The 16,256-nt window shown below is 53.4% G+C and overlaps 1 non-coding gene across 1 annotated transcript; it reads right to left on the bottom strand.

Moving 5' to 3' along the window:
* Positions 1-788: 788 nt before the first annotated feature.
* TRNAV-UAC (transfer RNA valine (anticodon UAC)) lies at positions 789-861 on the bottom strand. The gene has a single exon. It is a non-coding gene; the product is annotated as a tRNA-Val (tRNA).
* Between the last annotated feature and the right edge of the window lie 15,395 nt (positions 862-16,256).

The following is a 16,256-nucleotide window of genomic DNA, read 5'->3' as shown; positions in this document are numbered from 1 at the left end:
TTTCCCGCCTGTTACGTCCCCCGTATGTCCCGACGCTCGCAGGGAACGGAACCCGGAAGACGGATGCCGGCATCATCCAGAGGAGATGGCCGGGGACGCTGCAGGGGGGACATCGCGGGAGCGAAGGACAAGGTGAGTGCAGAAGGGATCCTGGAGCAACGCTGCAAAGTATTCCCGAGTGTAGCTCGGGGTTACCGCTTTTGGTGCTGAAACTTTACCCCGAGCTACACTCGAGAATACCTCCAGGGAGGTTAAAGAGGAACTAGCCTCTGGAAGCTGTGGCCCCCAAAAAAGGCAGGCAAAGGGCAAAGGACTAGTTACCAGCATTGCCCATGGTTACCCTGCAGCTGATCTTTTCCCCGTTACTGACTTACCATGTCTCGTTTCTCTGTGCGGAGGTGGCCATCTTGGTAGAAGCACGGCTTTGCTTCCTAATTCAGGAGCCTCCAGTAAGGAGACCAGTGAGCAGTGCAGTAGTGACATCAACACATTTCACTCCAAATCTCCTGAGACTAGAAGTCAGAGGTAGCAGCACCTTAGATCTCACAGACACACAGCTATGAGGCTGTAGCCTCAGGAGTGCTTGGGCACACTTGTATACCAGGAATTTTTTTCAGGGTACTGCTTAGGAATAATTAACATGTGTAAATGTCCCTTACACTACAGCAAATATCAACTTTTTGAGTTCAGTTCCACTTTAAAGTCTCTATTGCTTTCCATGGTGTTGTGCGGGGTGCGTTCTAAACTCTGACTTTTAGTAAGTCAGTATCTGATTTCATATTACAAAATGGCTCCACTGGGGCTCAAACCCAGGAGCTTCTGTGTGTAAAGCAGATGTGATAACCACTACACTATGGAACCTCTGAAAGTGGTCCAAAATGTCTGTCTTTCAGAAAGGGAAGGATCAAACGCCAAAGAATTATTGCATCCTGCAGGTCAGCCTGAGGCCCTTTGGTATTTCTTGTGTAGCCTTTGGTTCACAGATATCAGTAATCGGCGCAGAGCATTCATTTGTAAAAGGACTGTAATGGCAGCGATCTCCCACCATCTCATCCATCATTTTACCCGTCTCTTACGGTCTTTTGCAGTAGGTTTGCAGTCTCCGACCACACCGGTATCATGTCTGCAGATTTTACAGTCTTCTGCAGCATATATACTGAATCATACATGCAGTGGCATAGCCTTGGGGGCAGCTGGTGCAGTCACCCCAGGAACAACATTTAAAGGGGCACAGAAATTAGTCTCTCCCCATCCCAAGTGTGCTGGGTCCAATGCCCCAGCCAACAGTGTACTTACTTACATTCAGGGCCACCATCGGGGACAGTTGATACACCTGTAAGGGACCCGAGCATCACCCTAGCCACCTGAAGATAGAGTGCAGGGAGAGAGGAGAGGCAGAAGAAGACATTGGCTGTTGCCGCAGCTGGGTAACATGCCCACACCTAGCAACTGGGTCAGGAGGATTCCTATTGGCTGCCACTGCTGCCGGACACTGCTTAGGCCCACCGCTCTTGAAGCTGGGGGAAAGCGTGAAGGAGGCCTGTGGGGAGAGCAAACAAGTGTCTTCCCAAGGACATTTGGGTGCTGGAGCCTGAAGACAGGACTGGGGCTTGTTTGCTTAGAAGAGGTAAACTGAGCCTGGGAACAAGGTTCAGTGGAGGGCTAGCCATAGAGTGGCCAGGAGCCTAAGCATGGGACTCCAGGCTGCTCCTTCTGGTTGCTGGAACTTCATTGAGGCCTATATAGAGAAGACATGCAAATGCGGTACCATGCAACCCACTGACTTGGAAGAGTCACAATCTGGCCGTCCAGAAGCTTTGGCCCCTGGTTGAGGTTGCTGTTGATCTGAGGGTATACATAGCATAGGGAGGCTGTCAGGGTACAGGTATGTAAAAGTATTGTTCTTTAAAGTGAAATTGAAATATTTTAATCAACATGAACTGTTTTTAATCCTTATGCCGCTAGCCTTAGTAAATAGATAGGATGGAATATTATATTTACTTGTTTTAAATTTTATTTTACATTTCTTCAGTTGGGCCCTGGTTTCTGGTTTAGGCCAGAATTATGTCATACATCCAAGAAGTCTTCATGAGCAGTTTTTTCTTTCAACTGGAGGAGGGGTTTTCTCATCCATGCACACCCTCTTCCCTGCATGCCTGAGCTAAGGACACATGGATTCCAGGAAGTAAATGCTACATGAATTATCTGCTATTACTCAAGATGGCTATGGCATTTTTTTCAGGTATTTTTCAAAGTGATTTTTCAACAAAATAAAGCATGGAGACGTGGACGGATGGGGGAGTTTACTTTGAATAATAATAATGTATAAATAGAGTCTTCAGTTTGTGGATCTCATATACCGTATAGTTTCACTTTAGGATTCCCCACTTGAAGAAAATCTAATTTCATTTGTTCAGCCACTGGTCTATTTTATGCTCCTTGTTAACTTTTGGCACACCATCACAGTATACAGTTTATGCTTTACTTGTTCCTTAAATCTTACTTAGACATAAAGTCTCCTAATGTGTCTGGTTAGGGTTGGATCAGAAGACTATGATATGTCTACGGACATCACTGAACATTAATTGGATACAGGCTATCCCTCCTCCAGTCCATCACGAATGCTGCTGCCAGGCTCATACACCTCACCAACCATTCAGTGTCTGCTACCCTTCTCTGCCAATCCCTCCACTAGCTGTCACTCACCCAACAAATGAAATTCAAAATACTAACATCTTATAGAGCCATCCACAACTCTGCCCCCAGCTACATCACTAACCTAGTCTCAAAATACCAACCTAATCGCTCTTTTCGTTCCTCCCAAGACAGGACTCCTGCTCTCTAGTTCCCTTGTCACCTCCTCCCATGCTCGCCTCCAGGACTTCTCCTGAGCTTCTCCCATCCTATGGACTTCCCTACCCCCAATCTGTCTATCTCCTACTCTGTCCACTAGGTGATCCCTAAAAACGTTTCTCTTTAGAGAAACCTATCCTGCCTCCACCTAACAACTATACATGTATTTTCTCCATCATCTCATCCCCCACAATTATTACCTTTTGTATCACTTAACCCACCCATTTTAGATTGTAAGCTCTAACAAGCAGGACCCTCTGACTTATCCTGTATTGAATTGTATTGTAACTGCACTGTTTGCTCTCACATTCTAAAGCACTGCGCAAACTGTTGGCACTATACATATTCTGTATAATAATAACAAATAATAATAATTATTCTAAGGTATCAAACAACCAATTAGGATAATGACAATAATATGATTCTGCTTCCCACTACCATCCTAAATATGCTAAGCAGGTCATGCCAACCATCGTCTTCTATCTGCAGAGGGGTTTTATTCTGTTAGATTGCAAGTTTGTATGGGCAGGACTCTTATTTGTCCTGAATATTGTTTTTCTTAATAGGATTTGCTATACAGTTGTGTGCATTTGTTGAGTATAAGCAAAGCTTTAACCATTTCAATACCGGGCAATTTTCCCCCTTCCTGCCCAGGCCATTTTTCACGTTTCAGCGCTCTCACACTTTGAATGACAATTGCGCGGTCATACAACATTGTACCCAAACTAAAATTTTATCATTTTTAGAGATGAGCGAAGTATTCAAAAATTCGATTCGACTGATTCGGCGAATTCGTGGAAAAATTTTGATTCGAGTCGAATATATTCGCTGTGAATTTAACTTAAAAAAGGGTGTTTCTAGGCTTCAGAGAGACTTAATATTAGTGCTGAACACTGTACCTTTAATTTAAATGCCCTTGGAGTCTGCTGGGGAAGAGAAATAATACTGTCAGGCAGTATGACATGCAGATGAGTGCCGTCGATCTTAGAATCACCGCACACTTCACTCATTTGGCCAGTCACGGGGCCAAAACCAGAGTGTGGAGCCACAGTGTGGCGGTGGAGGCAGCAGCAATGGGAGGCCATACAGCACCCTATGACAAAAATGGAAACCACCAGCAGTGTGAGGAGACCTGAAAGTGGCACATGGCAGAGTGTGGCGATAGAGACAGCAGCAATGGGAGGCCGTACAGGGACCCATGACACACTCTGGACCTGGCAGCAGCATGAGGAGGCGGTACAGGGGCCCATGGCAGATTACGGGCCTGGCAGCAGCATGAGGAGTCGGTACGGGGGCCCATGGCAGATTACAGGCCTGGCAGCAGCAATGGGAGGCCGTACAGGGACCCATGACACAATCTGGACCTGGCAGCAGCATGGGGAGGCGGTACAGGGGCCCATGACAGATTACGGGCCTGGCAGCAGCATTTGGAGTCGGTACGGGGGCCCATGACACACTCTGGACCTGGCAGCAGCATGAGGAGGCGGTACAGGGGCGCATGACAGATTACGAGCCTGGCAGCAGCAACTTGGACAGGAGGACGTTCAGTTTCTGCACCGTCTGGTGCGTGCTCGCAAACTGTTGTCTCTTGGAAACGGATTCCAAGAAAGACTGCTGACGGAATCCGTGAAGAGGAGTAGCAGGAGAAGGAGCATCTGAACGAGCGGAATATGCCAACAAGCGACAACAGGGGCCCATGACAGATTACGGGCCTGGCAGCAGCATGAGGAGTCGGTACGGGGGCCCATGGCAGATTAGGGGCCTGGCAGCAGCTATGGGAGGCCCGTAATCTGCCAGCACCCTATGACAAAAAATGGAACCCACCAGCAGTGTGAGGAGACCTGAAAGTGGCACATGGCAGAGTGTGGCGATGGAGACAGCAGCAATGGGAGGCCGTACAGGGACCCATGACAGACTCTGGACCTGGCAGCAGCATGAGGAGGCGGTATAGGGGCCCATGGCAGATTAGGGGCCTGGCAGCAGCTATGGGAGGCCCGTAATCTGCCAGCACCCTATGACAAAAAATGGAATACACCAGCAGTGTGAGGAGACCTGAAAGTGGCACATGGCAGAGTGTGGCGATGGAGACAGCAGCAATGGGAGGCCGTACAGGGACCCATGAGAGACTCTGGACTTGGCAGCAGCATGAGGAGGCGGTATAGGGGCCCATGGCAGATTAGGGGCCTGGCAGCAGCTATGGGAGGCCCGTAATCTGCCAGCACCCTATGACAAAAAATGGAACACACCAGCAGTGTGAGGAGACCTGAAAGTGGCACATGTTTGGGGCATGATTCATGGCAGATTTAGTCAGTTGTGTTAGGAACTGGTGGTTTGAAATCCAGACTAATCCACGCCTGATTCATTTTCACAAACGTCAGTCTCTCCACACTTTGGGTGGACAGTCGTGTCCTCCGCGGAGTTGCAATACCTCCTGCCGCACTAAACACGCGCTCCGATGCCACGCTACTGGCCGGGCATGACAGCCTTTCAAGGGCAAATTCAGCTAGTTGGGGCCAAAGGTCAAGTTTCGTTGCCCAGTAGTCAAGGGGATTGTCTACCTCGGTTGGCAGGGTGCTGTCCAAGTAGGCCTAAGCCTGTTGTTTGAGGTCCTGCTCCAGGTCCACCTGATGCTGCTGCTGCTGCTGCTGCTGCTGCTGCTGCTGCGGCTGGTTAGTAGTTTCCTCACTGCGCTGGTGAAGAAAGCTACTCATCATCGACTGCAGACTGAGGCAGCCGCTGCTGGTGGAGCTGCCACTGCTCCTACCACCCCACCCCTCCCCTGCTGCCATGGCAGCGGAACGCGAGCGCACAGGGCCCACAGTGTCTGAGGATGGACGTTGGCGCAGACAGGCAGAGACCAGCTGACTACATAGGTGGTTTTTATAGTACGTTATTTTGGCCTCCCTCTCAGCAGGTGTGAAAAAGGCCACCATTTTTGAACGGTAGCGAGGGTCCAACAAGGTGGACAGCCAAAAGTCATCCCTCTGTCTGATGGTTATTATTCGGCTGTCGCTACGCAAGCAACCGAGCATGCTATGGGCCATTTGTGCCAAGGAATGCAAGGGACTCCCTGCCTCCATCTCCACAGCATACTGCCACGGTGCGTCTGGGTCCTCTGTCTCCTCCTCCTCCTCCTCTACCAGATGCTCCTGCTCCTCCACTCCTGTCCGCTGAGTGGAAAAACCACCCATTTCACTCAATAATTCCTGAGCACCAATGTCCTCCTCTACCTCCTCCTCTTCTTCCTGTCCTGCCCCCACAGGGGTCATGTGGCGTTGAGATCTGTGCGCCACGTCTACCGCACCCTGACCAGCCATTGTTAACAGCATTTGTTCCAGGACGTGCAACAGAGGAATGACGTCGTTCATCCCATAGTCCTGGCGACTCACGAATAGCGTGGCCTCCTCAAAGGGCCTGAGCAAGCGCAGGTGTCACGCATGAGCTGCCAATGGCTGACATCTAAGTTACACAGGGAGTACCTTTATCCGCTTTTAACATCAGGAAATCGGTGATGGCCTTTCGCTGTTCGTAAAGGCGGTCTAACATATGTAGGGTTGAATTCCACCTTGTTGCAACGTCACAGCATGAGGAGTCGGTACGGGGGCCCATGGCAGATTACGTGCCTGGCAGCAGCAATGGGAGGCCCGTAATCTGCCAGCACCCTATGTCAAAAAATTCAACACACCAGCAGTGTGAGGAGACCTGAAAGTGGCACATGGCAGAGTGTGGCTATGGAGACAGCAGCAATGGGAGGCCGTACAGGGACCCATGACACACTCTAGACTTGGCAGCAGCATGAGGAGGCGGTATAGGGGCCCATGGCAGATTAGGGGCCTGGCAGCAGCAATGGGAGGCCCGTAATCTGCCAGCACCCTATGTCAAAAAATTCTACACACCAGCAGTGTGAGGAGACCTGAAAGTGGCACATGGCAGAGTGTGGCGATGGAGACAGCAGCAATGGGAGGCCGTACAGGGACCCATGAGAGACTCTGGACCTGGCATCAGCATGAGGAGGCGGTATATAGGGGCCTATGGCAGATTAGGGGCCTGGCAGCAGCTATGGGAGGCCCGTAATCTGCCAGCACCCTATGTCAAAAAATTCTACACACCAGCAGTGTGAGGAGACCTGAAAGTGGCACATGGCAGAGTGTGGCGATGGAGACAGCAGCAATGGGAGGCCGTACAGGGACCCATGAGAGACTCTGGACCTGGCAGCAGCATGAGGAGGCGGTATATAGGGGCCTATGGCAGATTAGGGGCCTGGCAGCAGCTATGGGAGGCCCGTAATCTGCCAGCACCCTATGTCAAAAAATTCTACACACCAGCAGTGTGTGAGGAGACCTGAAAGTGGCACATGGCAGAGTGTGGCGATGGAGACAGCAGCAATGGGAGGCCGTACAGGGACCCATGAGAGACTCTGGACCTGGCAGCAGCATGAGGAGGCGGTATATAGGGGCCTATGGCAGATTAGGGGCCTGGCAGCAGCTATGGGAGGCCCGTAATCTGCCAGCACCCTATGTCAAAAAATTCTACACACCAGCAGTGTGTGAGGAGACCTGAAAGTGGCACATGGCAGAGTGTGGCGATGGAGACAGCAGCAATGGGAGGCCGTACAGGGACCCATGACAGACTCTGGACCTGGCAGCAGCATGAGGAGGCGGTATATAGGGGCCTATGGCAGATTAGGGGCCTGGCAGCAGCTATGGGAGGCCCGTAATCTGCCAGCACCCTATGTCAAAAAATTCTACACACCAGCAGTGTGTGAGGAGACCTGAAAGTGGCACATGGCAGAGTGTGGCGATGGAGACAGCAGCAATGGGAGGCCGTACAGGGACCCATGACAGACTCTGGACCTGGCAGCAGCATGAGGAGGCGGTATATAGGGGCCTATGGCAGATTAGGGGCCTGGCAGCAGCTATAGGAGGCCCGTAATCTGCCAGCACCCTATGTCAAAAAATTCTACACACCAGCAGTGTGAGGAGACCTGAAAGTGGCACATGGCAGAGTGTGGCGATGGAGACAGCAGCAATGGGAGGCCGTACAGGGACCCATGACAGACTCTGGACCTGGCAGCAGCATGAGGAGGCGGTATATAGGGGCCTATGGCAGATTAGGGGCCTGGCAGCAGCTATGGGAGGCCCGTAATCTGCCAGCACCCTATGTCAAAAAATTCTACACACCAGCAGTGTGTGAGGAGACCTGAAAGTGGCACATGGCAGAGTGTGGCGATGGAGACAGCAGCAATGGGAGGCCGTACAGGGACCCATGACAGACTCTGGACCTGGCAGCAGCATGAGGAGGCGGTATATAGGGGCCTATGGCAGATTAGGGGCCTGGCAGCAGCTATGGGAGGCCCGTAATCTGCCAGCACCCTATGTCAAAAAATTCTACACACCAGCAGTGTGTGAGGAGACCTGAAAGTGGCACATGGCAGAGTGTGGCGATGGAGACAGCAGCAATGGGAGGCCGTACAGGGACCCATGACAGACTCTGGACCTGGCAGCAGCATGAGGAGGCGGTATATAGGGGCCTATGGCAGATTAGGGGCCTGGCAGCAGCTATAGGAGGCCCGTAATCTGCCAGCACCCTATGTCAAAAAATTCTACACACCAGCAGTGTGAGGAGACCTGAAAGTGGCACATGGCAGAGTGTGGCGATGGAGACAGCAGCAATGGGAGGCCGTACAGGGACCCATGACAGACTCTGGACCTGGCAGCAGCATGAGGAGGCGGTATATAGGGGCCCATGGCAGATTAGGGGCCTGGCAGCAGCTATAGGAGGCCCATAATCTGCCAGCACCCTATGTCAAAAAATTCTACACACCAGCAGTGTGAGGAGACCTGAAAGTGGCACATGGCAGAGTGTGGCGATGGAGACAGCAGCAATGGGAGGCCGTACAGGGACCCATGAGAGACTCTGGACCTGGCAGCAGCATGAGGAGGCGGTATATAGGGGCCTATGGCAGATTAGGGGCCTGGCAGCAGCTATAGGAGGCCCATAATCTGCCAGCACCCTATGTCAAAAAATTCTACACACCAGCAGTGTGAGGAGACCTGAAAGTGGCACATGGCAGAGTGTGGCGATGGAGACAGCAGCAATGGGAGGCCGTACAGGGACCCATGAGAGACTCTGGACCTGGCAGCAGCATGAGGAGGCGGTATATAGGGGCCCATGGCAGATTAGGGGCCTGGCAGCAGCTATGGGAGGCCCGTAATCTGCCAGCACCCTATGTCAAAAAATTCTACACACCAGCAGTGTGTGAGGAGACCTGAAAGTGGCACATGGCAGAGTGTGGCGATGGAGACAGCAGCAATGGGAGGCCGTACAGGGACCCATGAGAGACTCTGGACCTGGCAGCAGCATGAGGAGGCGGTATATAGGGGCCTATGGCAGATTAGGGGCCTGGCAGCAGCTATGGGAGGCCCGTAATCTGCCAGCACCCTATGTCAAAAAATTCTACACACCAGCAGTGTGTGAGGAGACCTGAAAGTGGCACATGGCAGAGTGTGGCGATGGAGACAGCAGCAATGGGAGGCCGTACAGGGACCCATGAGAGACTCTGGACCTGGCAGCAGCATGAGGAGGCGGTATATAGGGGCCTATGGCAGATTAGGGGCCTGGCAGCAGCTATGGGAGGCCCGTAATCTGCCAGCACCCTATGTCAAAAAATTCTACACACCAGCAGTGTGAGGAGACCTGAAAGTGGCACATGGCAGAGTGTGGCGATGGAGACAGCAGCAATGGGAGGCCGTACAGGGACCCATGACAGACTCTGGACCTGGCAGCAGCATGAGGAGGCGGTATATAGGGGCCTATGGCAGATTAGGGGCCTGGCAGCAGCTATAGGAGGCCCATAATCTGCCAGCACCCTATGTCAAAAAATTCTACACACCAGCAGTGTGAGGAGACCTGAAAGTGGCACATGGCAGAGTGTGGCGATGGAGACAGCAGCAATGGGAGGCCGTACAGGGACCCATGAGAGACTCTGGACCTGGCAGCAGCATGAGGAGGCGGTATATAGGGGCCTATGGCAGATTAGGGGCCTGGCAGCAGCTATGGGAGGCCCGTAATCTGCCAGCACCCTATGTCAAAAAATTCTACACACCAGCAGTGTGAGGAGACCTGAAAGTGGCACATGGCATGAGACACTGTGGACCTGGCAGCAGCATGAGGAGGCGGTATATAGGGGCCTATGGCAGATTAGGGGCCTGGCAGCAGCAATGGGAGGCCCGTAATCTGCCAGCACCCTATGTCAAAAAATTCTACACACCAGCAGTGTGTGAGGAAACCTGAAAGTGGCACATGGCAGAGTGTGGCGATGGAGACAGGAGCAATGGGAGGCCGTACAGGGACCCATGAGAGACTCTGGACCTGGCAGCAGCATGAGGAGGCGGTATATAGGGGCCTATGGCAGATTAGGGGCCTGGCAGCAGCTATGGGAGGCCCGTAATCTGCCATCACCCTATGTCAAAAAATTCTACACACCAGCAGTGTGTGAGGAGACCTGAAAGTGGCACATGGCAGAGTGTGGCGATGGAGACAGCAGCAATGGGAGGCCGTACAGGGACCCATGAGAGACTCTGGACCTGGCAGCAGCATGAGGAGGCGGTATATAGGGGCCTATGGCAGATTAGGGGCCTGGCAGCAGCTATGGGAGGCCCGTAATCTGCCAGCACCCTATGTCAAAAAATTCTACACACCAGCAGTGTGTGAGGAGACCTGAAAGTGGCACATGGCAGAGTGTGGCGATGGAGACAGCAGCAATGGGAGGCCGTACAGGGACCCATGAGAGGCTCTGGACCTGGCAGCAGCATGAGGAGGCGGTATATAGGGGCCTATGGCAGATTAGGGGCCTGGCAGCAGCTATGGGAGGCCCGTAATCTGCCAGCACCCTATGTCAAAAAATTCTACACACCAGCAGTGTGAGGAGACCTGAAAGTGGCACATGGCAGAGTGTGGCGATGGAGACAGCAGCAATGGGAGGCCGTACAGGGACTCATGACAGACTCTGGACCTGGCAGCAGCATGAGGAGGCGGTATATAGGGGCCTATGGCAGATTAGGGGCCTGGCAGCAGCTATAGGAGGCCCGTAATCTGCCAGCACCCTATGTCAAAAAATTCTACACACCAGCAGTGTGTGAGGAGACCTGAAAGTGGCACATGGCAGAGTGTGGCGATGGAGACAGCAGCAATGGGAGGCCGTACAGGGACCCATGACAGACTCTGGACCTGGCAGCAGCATGAGGAGGCGGTATATAGGGGCCTATGGCAGATTAGGGGCCTGGCAGCAGCTATGGGAGGCCCGTAATCTGCCAGCACCCTATGTCAAAAAATTCTACACACCAGCAGTGTGAGGAGACCTGAAAGTGGCACATGGCAGAGTGTGGCGATGGAGACAGCAGCAATGGGAGGCCGTACAGGGACCCATGACAGACTCTGGACCTGGCAGCAGCATGAGGAGGCGGTATATAGGGGCCTATGGCAGATTAGGGGCCTGGCAGCAGCTATAGGAGGCCCATAATCTGCCAGCACCCTATGTCAAAAAATTCTACACACCAGCAGTGTGAGGAGACCTGAAAGTGGCACATGGCAGAGTGTGGCGATGGAGACAGCAGCAATGGGAGGCCGTACAGGGACCCATGACAGACTCTGGACCTGGCAGCAGCATGAGGAGGCGGTATATAGGGGCCTATGGCAGATTAGGGGCCTGGCAGCAGCTATAGGAGGCCCATAATCTGCCAGCACCCTATGTCAAAAAATTCTACACACCAGCAGTGTGAGGAGACCTGAAAGTGGCACATGGCAGAGTGTGGCGATGGAGACAGCAGCAATGGGAGGCCGTACAGGGACCCATGAGAGACTCTGGACCTGGCAGCAGCATGAGGAGGCGGTATATAGGGGCCTATGGCAGATTAGGGGCCTGGCAGCAGCTATGGGAGGCCCGTAATCTGCCAGCACCCTATGTCAAAAAATTCTACACACCAGCAGTGTGAGGAGACCTGAAAGTGGCACATGGCAGAGTGTGGCGATGGAGACAGCAGCAATGGGAAGCCGTACAGGGACTCATGACAGACTCTGGACCTGGCAGCAGCATGAGGAGGCGGTATATAGGGGCCTATGGCAGATTAGGGGCCTGGCAGCAGCTATAGGAGGCCCGTAATCTGCCAGCACCCTATGTCAAAAAATTCTACACACCAGCAGTGTGTGAGGAGACCTGAAAGTGGCACATGGCAGAGTGTGGCGATGGAGACAGCAGCAATGGGAGGCCGTACAGGGACCCATGAGAGACTCTGGACCTGGCAGCAGCATGAGGAGGCGGTATATAGGGGCCTATGGCAGATTAGGGGCCTGGCAGCAGCTATGGGAGGCCCGTAATCTGCCAGCACCCTATGTCAAAAAATTCTACACACCAGCAGTGTGAGGAGACCTGAAAGTGGCACATGGCAGAGTGTGGCGATGGAGACAGCAGCAATGGGAGGCCGTACAGGGACCCATGACAGACTCTGGACCTGGCAGCAGCATGAGGAGGCGGTATATAGGGGCCTATGGCAGATTAGGGGCCTGGCAGCAGCTATAGGAGGCCCATAATCTGCCAGCACCCTATGTCAAAAAATTCTACACACCAGCAGTGTGAGGAGACCTGAAAGTGGCACATGGCAGAGTGTGGCGATGGAGACAGCAGCAATGGGAGGCCGTACAGGGACCCATGAGAGACTCTGGACCTGGCAGCAGCATGAGGAGGCGGTATATAGGGGCCTATGGCAGATTAGGGGCCTGGCAGCAGCTATGGGAGGCCCGTAATCTGCCAGCACCCTATGTCAAAAAATTCTACACACCAGCAGTGTGAGGAGACCTGAAAGTGGCACATGGCATGAGGACACTGTGGACCTGGCAGCAGCATGAGGAGGCGGTATATAGGGGCCTATGGCAGATTAGGGGCCTGGCAGCAGCAATGGGAGGCCCGTAATCTGCCAGCACCCTATGTCAAAAAATTCTACACACCAGCAGTGTGTGAGGAGACCTGAAAGTGGCACATGGCAGAGTGTGGCGATGGAGACAGCAGCAATGGGAGGCCGTACAGGGACCCATGAGAGACTCTGGACCTGGCAGCAGCATGAGGAGGCGGTATATAGGGGCCTATGGCAGATTAGGGGCCTGGCAGCAGCTATGGGAGGCCCGTAATCTGCCAGCACCCTATGTCAAAAAATTCTACACACCAGCAGTGTGTGAGGAGACCTGAAAGTGGCACATGGCAGAGTGTGGCGATGGAGACAGCAGCAATGGGAGGCCGTACAGGGACCCCATGAGAGACTCTGGACCTGGCAGCAGCATGAGGAGGCGGTATATAGGGGCCTATGGCAGATTAGGGGCCTGGCAGCAGCTATGGGAGGCCCGTAATCTGCCAGCACCCTATGTCAAAAAATTCTACACACCAGCAGTGTGAGGAGACCTGAAAGTGGCACATGGCATGAGACACTGTGGACCTGGCAGCAGCATGAGGAGGCGGTATATAGGGGCCTATGGCAGATTAGGGGCCTGGCAGCAGCAATGGGAGGCCCGTAATCTGCCAGCACCCTATGTCAAAAAATTCTACACACCAGCAGTGTGTGAGGAGACCTGAAAGTGGCACATGGCAGAGTGTGGCGATGGAGACAGCAGCAATGGGAGGCCGTACAGGGACCCATGAGAGACTCTGGACCTGGCAGCAGCATGAGGAGGCGGTATATAGGGGCCTATGGCAGATTAGGGGCCTGGCAGCAGCTATGGGAGGCCCGTAATCTGCCAGCACCCTATGTCAAAAAATTCTACACACCAGCAGTGTGTGAGGAGACCTGAAAGTGGCACATGGCAGAGTGTGGCGATGGAGACAGCAGCAATGGGAGGCCGTACAGGGACCCATGAGAGACTCTGGACCTGGCAGCAGCATGAGGAGGCGGTATATAGGGGTCTATGGCAGATTAGGGGCCTGGCAGCAGCTATAGGAGGCCCGTAATCTGCCAGCACCCTATGTCAAAAAATTCTACACACCAGCAGTGTGTGAGGAGACCTGAAAGTGGCACATGGCAGAGTGTGGCGATGGAGACAGCAGCAATGGGAGGCCGTACAGGGACCCATGAGAGACTCTGGACCTGGCAGCAGCATGAGGAGGCGGTATATAGGGGCCTATGGCAGATTAGGGGCCTGGCAGCAGCTATGGGAGGCCCGTAATCTGCCAGCACCCTATGTCAAAAAATTCTACACACCAGCAGTGTGTGAGGAGACCTGAAAGTGGCACATGCAGAGTGTGGCGATGGAGACAGCAGCAATGGGAGGCCGTACAGGGACCCATGACAGACTCTGGACCTGGCAGCAGCATGAGGAGGCGGTATATAGGGGCCTATGGCAGATTAGGGGCCTGGCAGCAGCTATGGGAGGCCCGTAATCTGCCAGCACCCTATGTCAAAAAATTCTACACACCAGCAGTGTGTGAGGAGACCTCAAAGTGGCACATGTTTGAGGCATGATTCATGGCGGATTTAGTCAGTTGTGTCAGGAACTGGTGGTTTGAAATCCAGACTAATCCACGCCTGATTCATTTTCACAAACGTGAGTCTCTCCACACTTTGGGTGGACAGTCGTGTCCTCCGCGGAGTTACAATACCTCCTGCCGCACTAAACACGCGCTCCGATGCCACGCTACTGGCCGGGCATGACAGCCTTTCAAGGGCAAATTCAGCTAGTTGGGGCCAAAGGTCAAGTTTCGTTGACCAGTAGTCAAGGGGATTGTCTACCTCGGTTGGCAGGGTGCTGTCCAAGTAGGCCCAAGCCTGTTGTTTGAGCTCCTGCTCCAGGTCCACCTGATGCTGCTGCTGCTGCTGCTGCGGCTGGTTAGTAGTTTCCTCACTGCGCTGGTGAAGAAAGCTACTCATCATCGACTGCAGACTGAGGCAGCCGCTGCTGGTGGAGCTGCCACTGCTCCTACCACCCCACCCCTCCCCTGCTGCCATGGCAGCGGAACGCGAGCGCACAGGGCCCACAGTGTCTGAGGATGGACGTTGGCGCACAAAGGCAGAGACCAACTGACTACATAGGTGGTTTTTATAGTACGTTATTTTGGCCTCCCTCTCAGCAGGTGTGAAAAAGGCCACCATTTTTGAACGGTAGCGAGGGTCCAACAAGGTGGACAGCCAAAAGTCATCCCTCTGTCTGATGGTTATTATTCGGCTGTCGCTACGCAAGCAACCGAGCATGCTATGGGCCATTTGTGCCAAGGAATGCGAGGGACTCCCTGCCTCCATCTCCACAGCATACTGCCACGGTGCGTCTGGGTCCTCTGTCTCCTCCTCTACCAGATGCTCCTGCTCCTCCACTCCTGTCCGCTGAGTGGAAAAACCACCCATTTCACTCAATAATTCCTGAGCACAAATGTCCTCCTCTACCTCCTCCTCTTCTTCCTGTCCTGCCCCCACAGGGGTCATGTGGCGTTGAGATCTGTGCGCCACGTCTACCGCACCCTGACCAGCCATTGTTAACAGCATTTGTTCAAGGACGTGCAACAGAGGAATGACGTCGTTCATCCCATAGTCCTGCCGACTCACGAATAGCGTGGCCTCCTCAAAGGGCCTGAGCAAGCGGCAGGTGTCACGCATGAGCTGCCAATGGCTGACATCGAAGTTACACAGGGGAGTACCTTTATCCGCTTGTAACATCAGGAAATCGGTGATGGCCTTTCGCTGTTCGTAAAGGCGGTCTAACATGTGTAGGGTTGAATTCCACCTTGTTGCAACGTCGCAGATCAGGCGATGCTGTGGAATTCCGTTCTGCCGCTGCAGCTCAAGGAGGGTGTGCTTTGCGGTGTAGGAATGGCTGAAATGCATGCAAAGTTTACGTGACATTTTAAGGATGTCTTGCAGTGGGATGGTGGATTTTAGGAACCGCTTGACAACCAGATTGAACACGTGAGCCATGCATGGCGCATGGCACAACCTTCCTTGACGCAGAGCAGACACCATGTTCTTTCCGTTGTCGGTCAACATGGTTCCGATTTTCAGTTTGCGCGGAGACAGCCATCTGTCGATTTCTCTGTTCATTACACTGAGAAGTTCCTCCCCTGTGTGACTACGTTCGCCAAGGCATACCAGGTGCAGAACAGCGTGACACCGTTGCGCCCTGCACATGTGATATGCCGGTCGGGTAATGGGACTTGGCACGGGGGTGGCGGCTGAGGACACGGCGGAAGAAGAGGTGGTAGAGGCGGACATCTTTGCCGGACCAAGGACGTGCAAACGTGGAGGCAAAAGCGGCGTGACCTGTCCAAGTTGCTGGTGCGGCTGTGACGGCACCACGTTCACCCAGTGGGCCGTAAATGACATGTACTGTCCCTGACCGTAGTTACAGCTCCACACGTCGGCGCTGCCGTGCAC

This window comes from Staurois parvus, unplaced genomic scaffold (genome assembly GCF_062004578.1).
Source record: "Staurois parvus isolate SC_StPar_1 unplaced genomic scaffold, SC_StPar_1.0 ptg001411l, whole genome shotgun sequence".
In the NCBI taxonomy this organism is placed as follows: Eukaryota; Metazoa; Chordata; class Amphibia; order Anura; family Ranidae; genus Staurois; species Staurois parvus.
Note: the sequence above shows the minus strand (reverse complement) of the source record. Positions and strands in the feature narration are given on the sequence as shown.